General features: G+C 44.0%; 1 long non-coding RNA gene across 3 annotated transcripts; it reads left to right on the top strand.

The window, feature by feature from the left end:
• The first annotated feature begins 1,188 nt into the window (after positions 1 to 1,188).
• On the top strand, positions 1,189 to 12,975 carry LOC146670787 (uncharacterized). 3 transcript variants are annotated; one of them, XR_014911370.1, is made up of 4 exons: positions 1,189 to 1,260; positions 1,860 to 3,367; positions 4,162 to 4,236; positions 11,803 to 12,970. It is a non-coding gene; the product is annotated as an uncharacterized LOC146670787 (long non-coding RNA). The 3 variants fall into 3 exon arrangements; XR_014911371.1 differs by lacking the exon at positions 1,189 to 1,260 and having other exon boundaries at positions 1,712 to 1,992; positions 2,426 to 3,367; positions 11,803 to 12,958; XR_014911369.1 differs by lacking the exon at positions 1,189 to 1,260 and having other exon boundaries at positions 1,712 to 3,367; positions 11,803 to 12,975.
• Positions 12,976 to 14,144: the final 1,169 nt, after the last annotated feature.

Below are 14,144 nucleotides of genomic sequence, written 5' to 3'. Positions count from 1 at the left end.
ACTACACCTTGAGGTAAGGTAACATATTAATTTTTCATATATCCAATTGTGTATTTCTTTATGAGCTTCTCTTCTTGAATACTGATGTAGCCGGATGGGCTACTCGCCTTTCTTTTTTTCTCTCTCTCTCGCTCGCTCTACTGCTCTCGCTCTCTCCTGTGCTTGCTCTCGGCTGTGCAACTAGGTTAATTGGGAACCCACCTGCATATTGATTGCAGGGTGGCGTCAGCCCGTATAAAGCTAAGCCGGTGTTTTTCTGGATCATTCCTCCTGTGCATTCGGCACAAAGCAGAAGTAAATGCTGGCACACTGCGACGGACTGATCAGCAAGCGAGTAGATCATATGACAGCTACAGTGCGGCAGTTTCTGTTTTATTCCAGCGTTGCAGGGAGAGGTGCTCGAGTTATCTCCACCAGTGAGAGTATAACGCCTCCGGTCCTGGGGGTTTGATCGCTGCCTTCACCTCTCCGTGGCAACTCACCCAACCTAGCCGCTGTTGTGAGGGCTTCTCCTCGGTGGAGCCTGGAGGACTGTTGCTTGTAACCACGCTTCTGAGATTGGACTGAAGCGATCCTCTGCCCGAGTGTCATGCTGGGAACTTTAAATCGCCTCAGTTGCTGGTCTCAGCCTGTGGGGAGCCAGACCGACTTGCGATTGAGGCTTGGACAATTACCACCAGCACGAGTTGTAGTTTGACCCATGGGGCATAAGCCTTCCAGTGTGGTGTGTGTGCGTGTGATTTCTTTTATAAAAGTTATTAAAGTTTGTTTATTGTTTATTGTTATTATTTTTTGTTTATTTTAAGTGTGAATTTTATCATTTTTTTTGTTGTATTTTATTTTGAAAACCCAGAAACCGGATCTCATTCTAGCATTTAGAAGCTGCTTCCGCTCCTCACAGCACACGTTTGCACTGTGAGGGTAAGTTCTGTAATGAAAGGCTCTGGCATTTTTATGATTTCTGGTGTGAATGTTGTTACATAAGTTGCACATGTCGATGTATATAAGTTTATATTGATGTAAGGATATTACTGTGTAACCGAAACAAAGGGTGATTGCTGTTAAACAGTGTTTCTGCCGTATTCATGCTCTTTGGCAGTAAGCTTTTGTCGGCCCCCTAGTGGTTGCTGCGCATAGCAAGAAATGTGTTTGGACTTACTGTTTTTCTGTGCTTTTTGTGATGTTGCTTTACATTGTAGGAGCTACAATTGCTGGTACCATCAGAAGACACCTGTTGAGTGTGTTTTATATCTTCTGCAGGTATGTGAGCTGTTAACAGTCATCTTGTCTGTAAAGCACAAGCAAGTGAAAATGTAGTGCGCTACTGTTAATTTTCCACTGCAGCGGTCTCCAACCGTTTTTGCGCCACGGACCAGTTTATGCCCGACAATATTTTTCACGGACCGGCCTTTAATGTGTTGCGGATAAATACAACAAAATAAAACTAGTACCGGTACCGAAAAAAAGAAGATTTATTCATAACACACGTGAAAAGACCCAGGAAAACAGAGTTAACGATCAAAACAATAACAAAATAATGCTGAAAACCGATAAAAACCCTGAAAACCATACATTTCACACCTGAGCCTCAACTCTCGGGGCCCGGTACCAAACGACTTACGTACCGGTCCGAGGCCCGGGGGTTGGGGACCGCTGCACTACAGTGCAATGTTTAGCCAGTGATACTGTTTACTGAGACTTCAGTAGAAGGTATCCAGCAATGGTATGTATTACAGTCAAGGCATGCTTATTGTTCACGGAGCTGTAAATGGGCTGCCAAAATTTAATGAGATCATTCAGCTGTGCATAGTTGAGAAGAAACTGTGTTTCATAGTTAGGGAACTATGTTCTTGGTACAGGGAGCATTATGGTGGATTTGAGCTGTCTACCCCATCCACTAAAGAGCTGGCCATAATTGAGCTTGGTGACTTGGAGGACCCATATCCCCTTGCGGACTACATTGTGGAGGGACTACGCTTCGTGCTGTTAAGGGTAAATTTTCTTCAATAACATAGCCTTTAACATTTCTTAAATTTAGATTGTAAAGATTCTTAAAAAAGAGCAGAGGGGTCTCTGCTAGAGGATGCCTGACCATAACCTCTGGCTCTGGAAAGCAAACTCTTTGAAGGTTTCGCTTATAGTTGTGTCTGGCATGGAACAGCCAGACTCTCCATTGTCGTCCTGGAAGCTTCTTTCAGCCCTGGGAGACCCAGCAGCACACTTTCTTAGGTGACACTGAAAAGTTAATAAAAATAACACTGCTGGGTGAGCATACCTGAAGAATCATACAACGGCGCGAGAAATGTATGTGGTTTTAGAGCATGATAATGATAAACCTAACTGGAATGAAAATCCCTCTAGAGCTGTATTTATGTTCATTTAATATGCCATCATTTGGCTGTGCTTTTTCTGTTCGAGAGTAAAGGTTGTCCCATAATGGCAAGCCCTGTTCTCAGAATCATCTTTGGGGATGTGTCAGATTCCAGGAAAATGCATCTGGACTCTGGAATTACAGCAACATTATCAGAACTCCATATGTTGGTGAAGACATTCTTCGATTTGAAAGAACACTTCCGTTTGCAGTACGTGGATGAAGACTTTAATGTATATATGAACTTAACTTCACGTAGACAAACAGCAGTGTTTACACTTGCCAAGGAACTTCAAGCCCTGGGCCTTCTTTAGTTTCATCCTGCAGTGATGATACCCTATATACATCAACCCCTCATTCATCACAGGAAGTTCAACCAACAAGACAGTTTTCCTTGCCCAATGTGTTTGTGGTCCCTAAATTCACATATGACGTGGAATTGGAACTCCAGCAGAAAAACACAGAATATGAAGCAAATGGCACACTCTTCAAGCCTGGCATAAAACTGAAAGGAGTCATCCTTGATGGATTAGCTCAAGAAATGCTGAAATACACAAAATATCCTAAAGACTGTCAATGTGAAGAGGTGGCAGCAGCACTAACAAGGACCCATCCTTGTTTAGGATCTAAGACAGGATTCTGGGGATGGAAACAATCTCTGAAGTACAAAATGCAAAACTATCAAACAAAGCTTGGGCGGCTTGGCGATCCTGAAATCCGTGTGAGTTCCTTAAAGCACAAACTGCTGCCAACATCAAAAAACCAAGAAAGGCTGAGGTCTATTATGTCCCTTTACCCCCAAAAGGTGAAAGCACTGAAAGCTTAGAAACTGAAAGAGTGGCTCTATTCTCAGAAATCAAAAAGCAGGACAATGAAGCAGTGATAAAAGCAAAAATAGAAAGAACCTTCTCCCATAGACGACTAGAGATTGTGGAACAGAGGCCAATGATCAAAGACTTCATAAACAGATGGCCTGCCCTTTTCAAGGAAAGTGATGTAAGTAAAATGATTGTGTATCAACAAATTTAAGTATTGTTTGTTTTGTCAGAGCTTTTAACTATATTACAGGATATTTTTCTGTAGATGGACTGAAGATTTGAGCAAAAAACCCTTTTGTCTGTAGTTTAGCCAACTTATAATAAATTTAAACTAAACTTTGGTGAAAAACGTAGTGGTCCTAGTGGTAAGGGTGGTGACTTGAAGCCCTTTTTCCAGCAGCACTGCTCAGCCAAAAAAGCTCAGTACAGTGTGGGTTAGCACAACTCACAACAGTGTAGTTGGTTTTCCCTGCCAAATTCGTGAAAAAAACAACCAAAAAACCCCCAGCTCTAGTTAAGGGGTATTAGTTGCAGTCATTATCTTTATTGGAGACAGAAATAGCACAAGGTAAACAGTAACCAGTGTGAAGTATAATTTAGGAACACTACAGCACAATAATGGGGGTGATTTTCAACATGAACCACAATGAAGCAGGTACTAAAAATTTGGGGGGGAAATAGCGAATCATGCTATTGGAAAAGGCTGTCTAACCGAAAGGCTACCATCAAAGTCATGCTGAGTAGTGCTGTGTAGGGAAAACCCCTATAACGGTATTATAAGAAAAGGCTAAATTAACTGTGAATGCTGTTGTCATGGAAAAGGACACGTCAAACTTAAAATTCAGCTACAAACAGTTTAGGTCTTGACAAACTTCACGGATGGTTCAAATTTTCAGAAACTTTAAGTGTGTTGATTCAACAGTCTGTATTTAAACTTTTAGTTTACTATATTTATGTATGTTTTATTTCCAGGTGAATGCAGAGTTCGCGCAGATCACTACAAAACCCCTGCAGGCCACTTTTTCATTAATTTCATACATTGTTTTAGTAAGTATCCAAAACATACAAGTTTCATTATATAATTTTTCAAGGGATCTTATATCTGTTTTCACTCTTATATGCTTTTCATACCAGTTTCACACAAGACAGATACAAACTTTATAAGATTTATATATATCTTTTCCATATGGGTTGGCTCAGCTGGACAACTTAACAGACAAGCTGATGCAAATTTTTGAGGGCAGCAAAGGAGCAAAGGGCCAAAAGATCAAGGATATCATGGCAATCAGTAGTTTGGTCAGTACTAATGATAAACCCATCAATTAAATGCAATCAACCAATTACATTTTTTTTCACCCTTGCATTAGTGTGATGACATCGACTGGTACGCTTTATTTTCTAGCTTCAATTTGAGTTAGGTTCATCGCACACAACATCCTTATATATTCAAATAAGACAATATTATTGTGAAATATGTATTATTCTTAATAGTCATTGTTGAAACGTGTACTGGAGAGCACTTTTTAAGGGGACAGATTCAGCAAAAATTCAATTTTTCATTCCTTTGGTGCTGCCATGTAGGTATCTACTGCCTCTATAAAGACGGTAAATGTGAAGAAAACATTCATCAATTTTCTGTCAGTGTTTCAATTCAGTTTATTTATATAGCGGTATATCACAACAACAGTCATCTCAAGGCACTTCATAAAGTAAACACTTTTAAAGTAAACAGTAAGTAAACACAGCATTTTACAGTGGCTTGCAAAAGTATTTTGCCCCCTTGAACTTTCCCACATTTTGTCTCATTACAGCCACAAACATGAATCAATTTTATTGGAATTCCAGGTGAAAGACCAACACAAAGTGGTGCACACGTGAGAAGTGGAACGAAAATCAGACATGATTCCAAACATTTTTTACAAATAACTGCAAAGTGGGGTGTGCGTAATTATTCAGCCCCCTTTGGTCTGAGTGCAGTCAGTTGCACATAGACGTTGCCTGATGAGTGCTAATGACTAAACAGAGTGCACCTGTGTGTAATCTAATGTCAGTACAAATACAGCTGCTCTGTGACGGCCTCAGAGGTTGTCTAAGAGAATATTGGGAGCAACAACACCATGAAGTCCAAAGACCACACCAGACAGGTCAGGGATAAAGTTATTGAGAAATTTAAAGCAGGCTTAGGCTACACAAAGATTTCCCAAGCCTTGAACATCCCACTGTTCAAGCGATCATTCAGAAATGGAAGGAGTATGGCACAACTGTAAACCTACCAAGACAAGGCCGTCCACATAAACTCACAGGCCGAACAAGGAGAGCACTGATCAGAAATGCAGCCAAGAGGCTCATGGTGACTCTGGACGAGCTGCAGAGATCTACAGCTCAGGTGGGGAATCTGTCCACAGGACAACTATTAGTCGTGCACTGCACAAAGTTGGCCTTTATGGAAGAGTGGCAAGAAGAAAGCCATTGTTAACAGAAAACCAGAAGAAGTCCCGTTTGCAGTTTGCCACAAGCCATGTGGGGGACACAGCAAACATGTGGAAGAAGCTGCTCTGGTCAGATGAGACCAACATGGAACTTTTTGGCCAAAATGCAAAACGCTGCACATCACTCTGAACACACCATCCCCACTGTCAGATATGGTGGTGGCAGCATCATGCTCTGGGGGGGGCTTCTCTTCAGCAGGGACAGGGAAGCTGGTCAGAGTTGATGGAAGATGGATGGAACCAAATACAGAGCAAGCTTGGAAGAAAACCTCTTGGAGTCTGCAAAAGACTTGAGACTGGGGCGGAGGTTCAGCTTCCAGCAGGACAACGACCCTAAACATAAAGCCAGGGCAACAATGGAGTGGTTTAAAACAAAACATATCCATGTGTTAGAATGGCCCAGTCAAAGTCCAGATCTAAATCCAATCAAGACTCTGTGGCAAGATCTGAAAACTGCTGTTCACAAACGCTGTCCATCTAATCTGACTGAGCTGGAGCTGTTTTGCAAAGAAGAATGGGCAAAGATTTCAGTCTGTAGATGTGCAAAGCTGGTAGAGACAGACCCTAAAAGACTGGCAGCTGGAACTGCAGCAAAAGCTGGTTCTACAAAGTGTTGACTCAGGGGGCTGAATAATTACGCACACCTAGGGATGGGTATCGAAAACCGGTTCTTGTTGAGAACCGGTTCCCACTGTTTCAATTCCTTGGAATTGTTTGCCATTTTTGCAAACGATTCTCTTATCGATTCTAGTCGCCCCGAATGACGTCACCACGTTGCGGAGCGTCATTTACCTGGCAGGAAACATGGCGGCTCAAACGCTAAAAAGTTTGGTTATACTTTACGAGAATGGATGACAACAGGGCAACTTGCAATACTTGCAAAGTAGATATTTCATTTAAGGGAGGAAACACTACGAATATGCAAAAGCATTTGCTCACAAAACACGATGACCTTAAATGAATGTTGTGTTTTTAATTCCGCTCCGGACTCGTGAATCTCAACCCAGCAGCAGCGGTAAAGTTTGTACGTCCTCTCCCGTTAATACGGCAGGTAAATAATCAACTAACAGTGCATATTGTTTGTGTTATATTACATAACCTGCCATTACTGTGCGCTGCATTTAAGTGACCATGATGAGGGAGAGACAGTCTGGCTCAGATGCTGGCAGTATGAACAAAAGTGATCGGTTTACACCACGGTTGCTCATAATTTCATCTCTATTGACACCCTTTTCTCAACGAGAAGTCTGGGCTCGGGAGAGCCTGAGTGCCCTGGAGGGACTTTCCCTGCCGGATACACGATGGACGGGTGGCAGAACTGGAGGATCATGTGCCTGACGGGACTGTCGATCGAGGACGCTGAAGATATCTATCTATTCGGAACCATGATAACAGGGTTCATGCTGATCGGCGTTGGCTTAGCCCTGGTTTATCGGAGAAATAAGAGAGCGGAACCGGCTGTTCAAACCCCCCCAAGGCTGCCCGCTGGAATCGAAATGGAACGAGGCGCAACCTCTCACAACGAACGTAATATGGTCAACACCTTGGAGACGCTTGCAGCTGCTGTGAAGGCTCAAAACAACACCATTGAGCGTATGAGGGGAAACATCAGAGAGAGGCCTGCTCAAAATGAGACCCTTGAGCGACAGTTGGAAAACATCGCGGAACGGATCACTGCAGCTGTGAGGTCTCAGAATCAAAAGAACGATAACACCATGGAACAGAAGTTTGATACCATCATGGGGAGGCTCGCGACTCTCCAACGGGAGATCGAGAGGCCAGTGTCGGAGTGTTAAAGAGCAGCCTGAAAATTCTCCTGGGCTGCTCGCATGAAATTAACAAAACCAACATAAACATTGCGGATCCCCATCACGGCACCAGCTGCAGGCCCAAGGCTGGAGCCGAACAATCACTCCCTGATAACGACTGTGTTACGGCTATTCTTCCCATCCCATGCAAGGACACCTGGATTGGCTGGAGGACTGTTTACTTAGCCTGATAGGCCGAAGGACACTGTCTCAGCTGAACTATGGACACACACACACACACATATACACTGATATGCACACACATACACTTACACTGACAGGCACTCACTCATCCCCCCTCCCTTTCCAACGCCTTCGATGCTTGTTTCCTGCGAGGGAACGCGGCGGGCTGTGTGCCGCGCTGGAATGGTAGCGCTGTGCAGGGTGGCTGCTGTGTTCGCTTCGGATTACTCCTCACCCCCCACCCACCCCTGTGGCTTGTCATCTCTTCACAATGTTGTGTTGAGGACATTTATGTGCTTTTTTTGTGCAAAGGAGTTTTTTTGTTTCCTGTTCTCATGCTGTCCTACCATGGAAGCACAGCATGAGTAGGGGTCTCTTTTTCCTCTTGTACTTTCCCCACTGTAGTGTACATTTCAATGTTTTTTTCTCTGATTCTACCAATCTCCGACCTGTATCCCCATGTAATGTTTGTGCCATATGTGTAAGGTCGGGGGGAGGGTCCCATTTCACTGCAGGGCAACCTGCATGTGACGAATAAAGCTTTGATTGATTGATTGATTGATTGATTGAGTTGTCGCTGCAGTCTACCAGTAGTGTTTCCTTTCAGGCCAGGATAGACGAATGTCACCAAGCAGTGACTAAGTTTGTGGTCAAAGGTTTGCACCCATTTGCCACAGCAGATGATTTTCAGTAAGTGAATGTGTCTAATTGTAGGCAGGGACATTACTGAATATTCTTGTGTAATTGCTACAGAATAATTTATGTTATACTTTGTTATTGCTACAGAAGAATATTTATTTTATTATTTTACATTTACAATTTTTTTCCTGGGGACCCTGTGACACCCCATTGACCTTAGCCATTCTAAGGTCAGTGAATCCCAGGAAGGCGGCAGGTCCTGATGGAATACATGGAAAGGTTCTCAGAGCATGTGCTGACGAACTGACCGGAGTCTTCACTAAAATCTTCAACCTTTCCTTGTCATCAAACACCGTCCCACCCTGCCTCAAAACCTCCACCATCATCCCCATCACCAAGAAGACAGCTGTGGCCAGCCCAAATGACTACAAGCCTGTTGCACTTACGCCTGTAGTGATGAAGTGCTTTGAGAGACTGGTCTGTCAGCACATCAGGGCCGGTCTGCCTCCCTCTCTGGACCCCCACCAATTTGCCTACAGGACAAATCGATCCACCGAGGACGCCATCACCATAGCGCTCCACACTGCGCTGAGTCACCTGGAGCACCGAGGAAGCTATGTGAGAATGCTCTTTCTGGACTTCAGCTCAGCATTCAATCATATCATCCCGGAGATCCTGGTCCAGAAACTGTCTCACCTGGGACTCTCCACCCCCATCTGCCTCTGGATCAAGGACTTCCTGACAAATAGACCACAGTCTGTCAGACTCGGCCCCCACCGGTCCAGCACCATCACACTCAGCACCGGGTCTCCACAAGGATGTGTTTTGAGTCCCCTCCTGTTTACGCTCTACACATCCGACTGCTCCCCTACCCATCTCTCAAACACCATCATAAAGTTCGCGGATGACACCACAGTGGTTGGACTCATCTCAAGGGGGGATGAGTCGGACTACAGAGATGAGGTCAACAGACTGACTGAGTGGTGTTCAGTTAACAACCTCCAACTGAACACCACGAAAACTAAAGAACTTATCTTGGACTTCAGGAGGGGCAGAGCAGACCCGGCCCCACTTTACATTCACGGAGAGGGTACACTCCATGAGGTTTCTGGGCGTGCAGATCTCTGATGACCTCTCCTGGACTGCAAATACTACAGCGGTGGTTAAAAAGGCCCAGCAGCGTCTCCACTTTCTGAGAGTGCTCAGGAGGAACAACCTGGAGGAGAAGCTGCTGGTGACATTTTACAGAGCCACCATAGAGAGCATCCTAACGTACGGCATAACAACATGGTATGCAGGGTGCTCAGCTGCGGACAGGAAAGTACTGCAGAGGGTCATCAACACAGCCCAGAAGATCACTGGCTGCTCTCTGCCCAGCCTGGAGGTCACTGCAAACTCTCGGTACCTCAACAGAGCTGGCAATATCATCAAGGACCACTCTCACCCCAGCAACCAACTGTTTGAACTATTACCGTCAGGCCGACGGTACAGGTCACATAAAACCAGAACAAACAGATTCAGGGATAGCTTCTTTCCCAGAGCTATCACCGTAGTAAATAAGCACAAAAACAATTGAACCTGCTTAGCTATACCATACCGTCACTGCCATTATATTATGCTGCTATTCATACTGTCATTATATTAATGCTGCTATCCTGTATATATCGTACTTACTATTGTTTGAGTACTTGCAATTATTTTATTGTACTTTTTATATTTTACATTTATATTTATTATTGAAACTTGCACCAAGGGAGTGGCACTCCAATTTCGTTGTACTCTGTACAATGACAATAAAGGCTATTCTATTCTGTGGATCTCTTAAAGATCTCACTGTTGAGTTTGTAAGGCCATGTTACTCCTAAATTTCTATCTTGTTCAAAGAGAAGATATAAAACAAAGTTCTAAGCTAACCGACCTTAGTGTTCTCCTTTTTTAAATATCGATAAGAGAATCGATAAAGAATCGAATCGTTAAACCGAATCAAAAATGGAATCGGAATCATGAAAATCTTATTAATCCCCATCCCTATGCATACCCCACTTTGCAGTTATTTATTTGTAAAAAATGTTTGGAATCATGTATGATTTTCGTTCCACTTCTCACGTGTGCACCACTTTGTGTTGGTCTTTCACGTGGAATTCCAATAAAATTGATTCATGTTTGTGGCTGTAATGTGACAAAATGTGGGAAAGTTCAAGGGGGCTGAATTTTGCAAGCCACTGTATCTACAGCGTGGGCCATTTATATGGATACACCGTAATAACATGGGAATGGTTGGTGATATTAAAGTCCTGTTTGTGGCACATTGGTATACGTGAGGGGACAAAGTCTTCAAGATGGGTGGTGACCATGGTGGCCATTTAGAAGTCGGCCATCTTGGATACAACTTTTTTTCAATAGGAAGAGGGCAGCAATAGCAACACCGCAGGAAAAATGCCAGCACAGGCATCCAGTATCCGTAGTTTCAGGTGCTGCACATCTCGTATCTTCACATCATAGACAATGGCCTTCAGATGACCCCAAAGATAAAAGTCTAAGGGGGTCAGAGCGGGAGACCTTGGGGGCCATTCAACTGGCCCACGACGACCAATCCACTTTCCAGGAAACTGTTCATGTAGGAATGCTCGGACCTGGCACCCATAATGTTTCCAGCAAGATGGTGCAAAAACTCAAGGAACGTGCCAGCTTCAGTGCATAAAGAGGGAAACACATCATCATGTAGCAATTTCAAATATCCAGTGGCCTTGAGGTTTCCATTGATCAAATCAAATCAAAATTTATTTATATAGCACATATTAAAACAACAGTGTTGACCATAGTGCTTCATAGTCAGTAAAAGCATGAGACAATTAAAACAAACAATAAAACAGGACAACAAACAATAGGTAACAACACAACAAGCTAGAACAGCCAACTAGTTAGAATCAAAAGCGAAAGTAAAAAGATAAGTTTAAAGACGTGATTTAAAAGACTGGATAGACTCGGCAGTACGAATATGAACAGGGAGGTTATTCCACAGTCTAGGTGCCACGGTGGCAAATGCCCGGTCACCTCTCGACTTCATTCGAGACCTAGGTTGTGCTAGGAGCCTGTGATTGGATGATCTAAGTGCTCTGTTGGGATTGCGGTCGTAAACGGGACGAAACTATTGAGGAAAAACAGTCGTATATATTGTTTATCATGATTCTGGTTCTACGTGGCCTATCAACACAATTTAATTCAATTCAAGCTCAAAGTCTGTTAGTTGTCCTTCGTACAAGGCTGATGATTAGGGGGTGCAGAACCTTTTAGTCTGTGGGTCCAAGGCACTGGAACAGTTTACCATGTCAGCTCCGTTTAGCTGACTTTGTGGATTCTTTTAATAATCAGTTACAAAAAAAATAGTTACAAACTTCATTCAGGCCGTTTGTTGACATTCTTTTGTTATTTATATTTTTGTGGAAGACAACCTTTTTGCCGCCCTATAAAATTTTTCTGCTTTTTTTTTTCAGAGCAAGGGATTTTCAAGAAGCTTGAAAAGAAAAGTGACTGGACTGCTTTTGATTTCTTGAAGATGTTTCACCTCTCAGCTGAGAAGCTTTATAGGTTGAAGAAGCTTCAACTTCAACAATCCCAGTGACATGCCTTCTGACCGATGTAGAGTATATTTTATCTGAGTCTGGGAACAAGGGGAATGACTTGCCTATCAATAGGGGCGAGGTTCCAAAATCCCCCGTCGTGGTACGTGCATGTGGAGGCTCAGCTCGCCCTTCGCGGTATCTCGGCTGACGACACGAAGTATCACCATGTGGTGGCCTTGCTCAACCTGCTGGCCACCCGTCGCGTGATGACCCTTCTCCGGGACCCACCCACCCAGGGGAAATATGCCGCCCTTAAAGAGATGCTTCTTCGGCGCTTCACCGGTTACCTAAGGCCGCGCTCCAGGCTTCCTTAACAGGCGACGACTGGGTCGACCGTCTTCCGTGGGTTTTGCTGTGATTGCGTAGCGCGGTTAAAGAAGACCTCGGGGTTTCCCCGGCTGAACGGGTCCTGAGAGCCCCCCCGTGTTTCGATACCTCTGTCCCCCCCAAGGGACTAATTTTCTGTACCTGGCCCTGTGCACCACTGCTTGCCTGACACTTTTGTTCCGAGGTCGTTGGACTCTGCTCGTTTCGTTTTCGTCTGGCACAATGTCCATAGGACTCCGCTGTGTCCACCATATGACGGGCCGTACAGGGTTCTTAAACCGGGCAAAAAACATTTCATTTTGGACTTTGGCGGTCAGCAGGAGGTTATCTCTGTTGACAGACTTGAGCCTGCACGTGTTCTGCAAGATGATCAGGTGGTCCCGGCTCAGGCCCCTTGTCGCGGCCTGCTTTTTCCCCTAAGAGCGCCCCACAACCAATGCAGCCCGAGTTGTCTGCAGCTTTTTCTGACTGCCAGTGCCAGCCTTGCTCCCGGGCTGGGTTTCCTTCAGTCAGTTCCCCACCCCCCTGGTTCAGCCGTTCCGGCCGTTTGCTTAATCCCTGGGTCCTGGACTAGTTCTGCTGGGTGTTTGGGGGGGGATGTGTGGTGGACCACTAGAGGGCTCCACTCACACCCAGTGTTGAGGAAGTGTGTTGCTGTGTTTTGTGGCGCGATGTGTTCAGTTGAAGTATGGAGAGGAATAAAGGATGAGTGAGAACTAAGAGCTCCGTGTCATCCATGCTTACCTCCACATTATAGTTTTTATGGACAGAATTTCTAGGTGTAGCCTCAGAGTCTCATCTCTGTTTGTTGCAGAGGATATGGTTCTGTTGGCTTCATCGGGTGGTGGCCTGCAGCCCATGCTGGAGCAGTTTCAGCCAAATGTGAAGTGGCGGGAATGACAGTCAGCACCTCCAAGTCGAAGACCTTGGTCCTCAGCCAGAAAAGCTTGGAGGGCATACCACGGGTCAGGCTCGAGTTACTGCCCCAAGTGCACGAGTCTATCTTGTGCTTTTGTTCATGAGCGAGAGGAGACGGGAGCAGCAGATTGATGCTAGCAAGTGAAAGTATTATCATTTAATTTGTCACACATTTCTCACCATGAACTTAGTGACTTCAGTAACACTTATATCACAGGTAGGCTTTCAATTTTCAGTTCATTAAATATACTTGCTGAACCAATCTGGATCATTCACCTTATCATAACTAGATTAACCACCAGAGGGAAGAAGAAAACCACAAATAAAACAAAAGCGTTTCAACTTTGCCACTCACTTGTTTTCATAAGGCTCTTACCTGAGTCAGTCATAACTGGTCAATTGCAACAAAGATTTGAAGATGATCTGTTTTTGTAAAGAAGTAATAAACAGTGCTTCAAATGCGATTTTCTCCCTCAGTCAACATGTGAGGCTGTTTAAGTTTAGTTATTCAAACCAATTTATAAAACAAAATATACAGAGGAAAGACTTATTTATTATTAGAACCACAGGTTTAGCTCAGGGCTGAGTAAAATTCAGTCTTTGCCATCATTATCCCAGCATGAAGTTTGGTTGGCTTAAGGTTTCTGGGAGTTAATGTCATCAGGTTTGTTGTACACACTGTTAAACATAGCATGCAGATGAAGCGTTAGGTTTTATTTTTAATTAATTCAAAATAAATGTTATAAATACATTTTTTTTAAAAAGACTTAATATGTTTTAAGTTTTCATGGGCTCATTCTGACCAATCACAGCACATTTTCACACTTTAAATCTGAGCAAACATGTCTGAAGCAACCTCTGAACCTTCTCTTTATTTCCAGCCTGTACTGTTCTGGATGATTGACAGGGATATGTTAAACACAGAGTGTTTGCAGGTCTGCCCCAGGTTTGTGTCCCTCACAACTGAA

The sequence above is a fragment of the Rhamphochromis longiceps genome, linkage group LG4 (assembly GCF_057381845.1).
Source record: "Rhamphochromis longiceps isolate RC_006_pf linkage group LG4, R_longiceps_female_GT1.1, whole genome shotgun sequence".
NCBI classification, from domain to species: Eukaryota; Metazoa; Chordata; class Actinopteri; order Cichliformes; family Cichlidae; genus Rhamphochromis; species Rhamphochromis longiceps.
The sequence above is the reverse complement of the archived record's forward strand: the minus strand, read 5'-3'. Positions and strand labels throughout refer to the sequence as shown.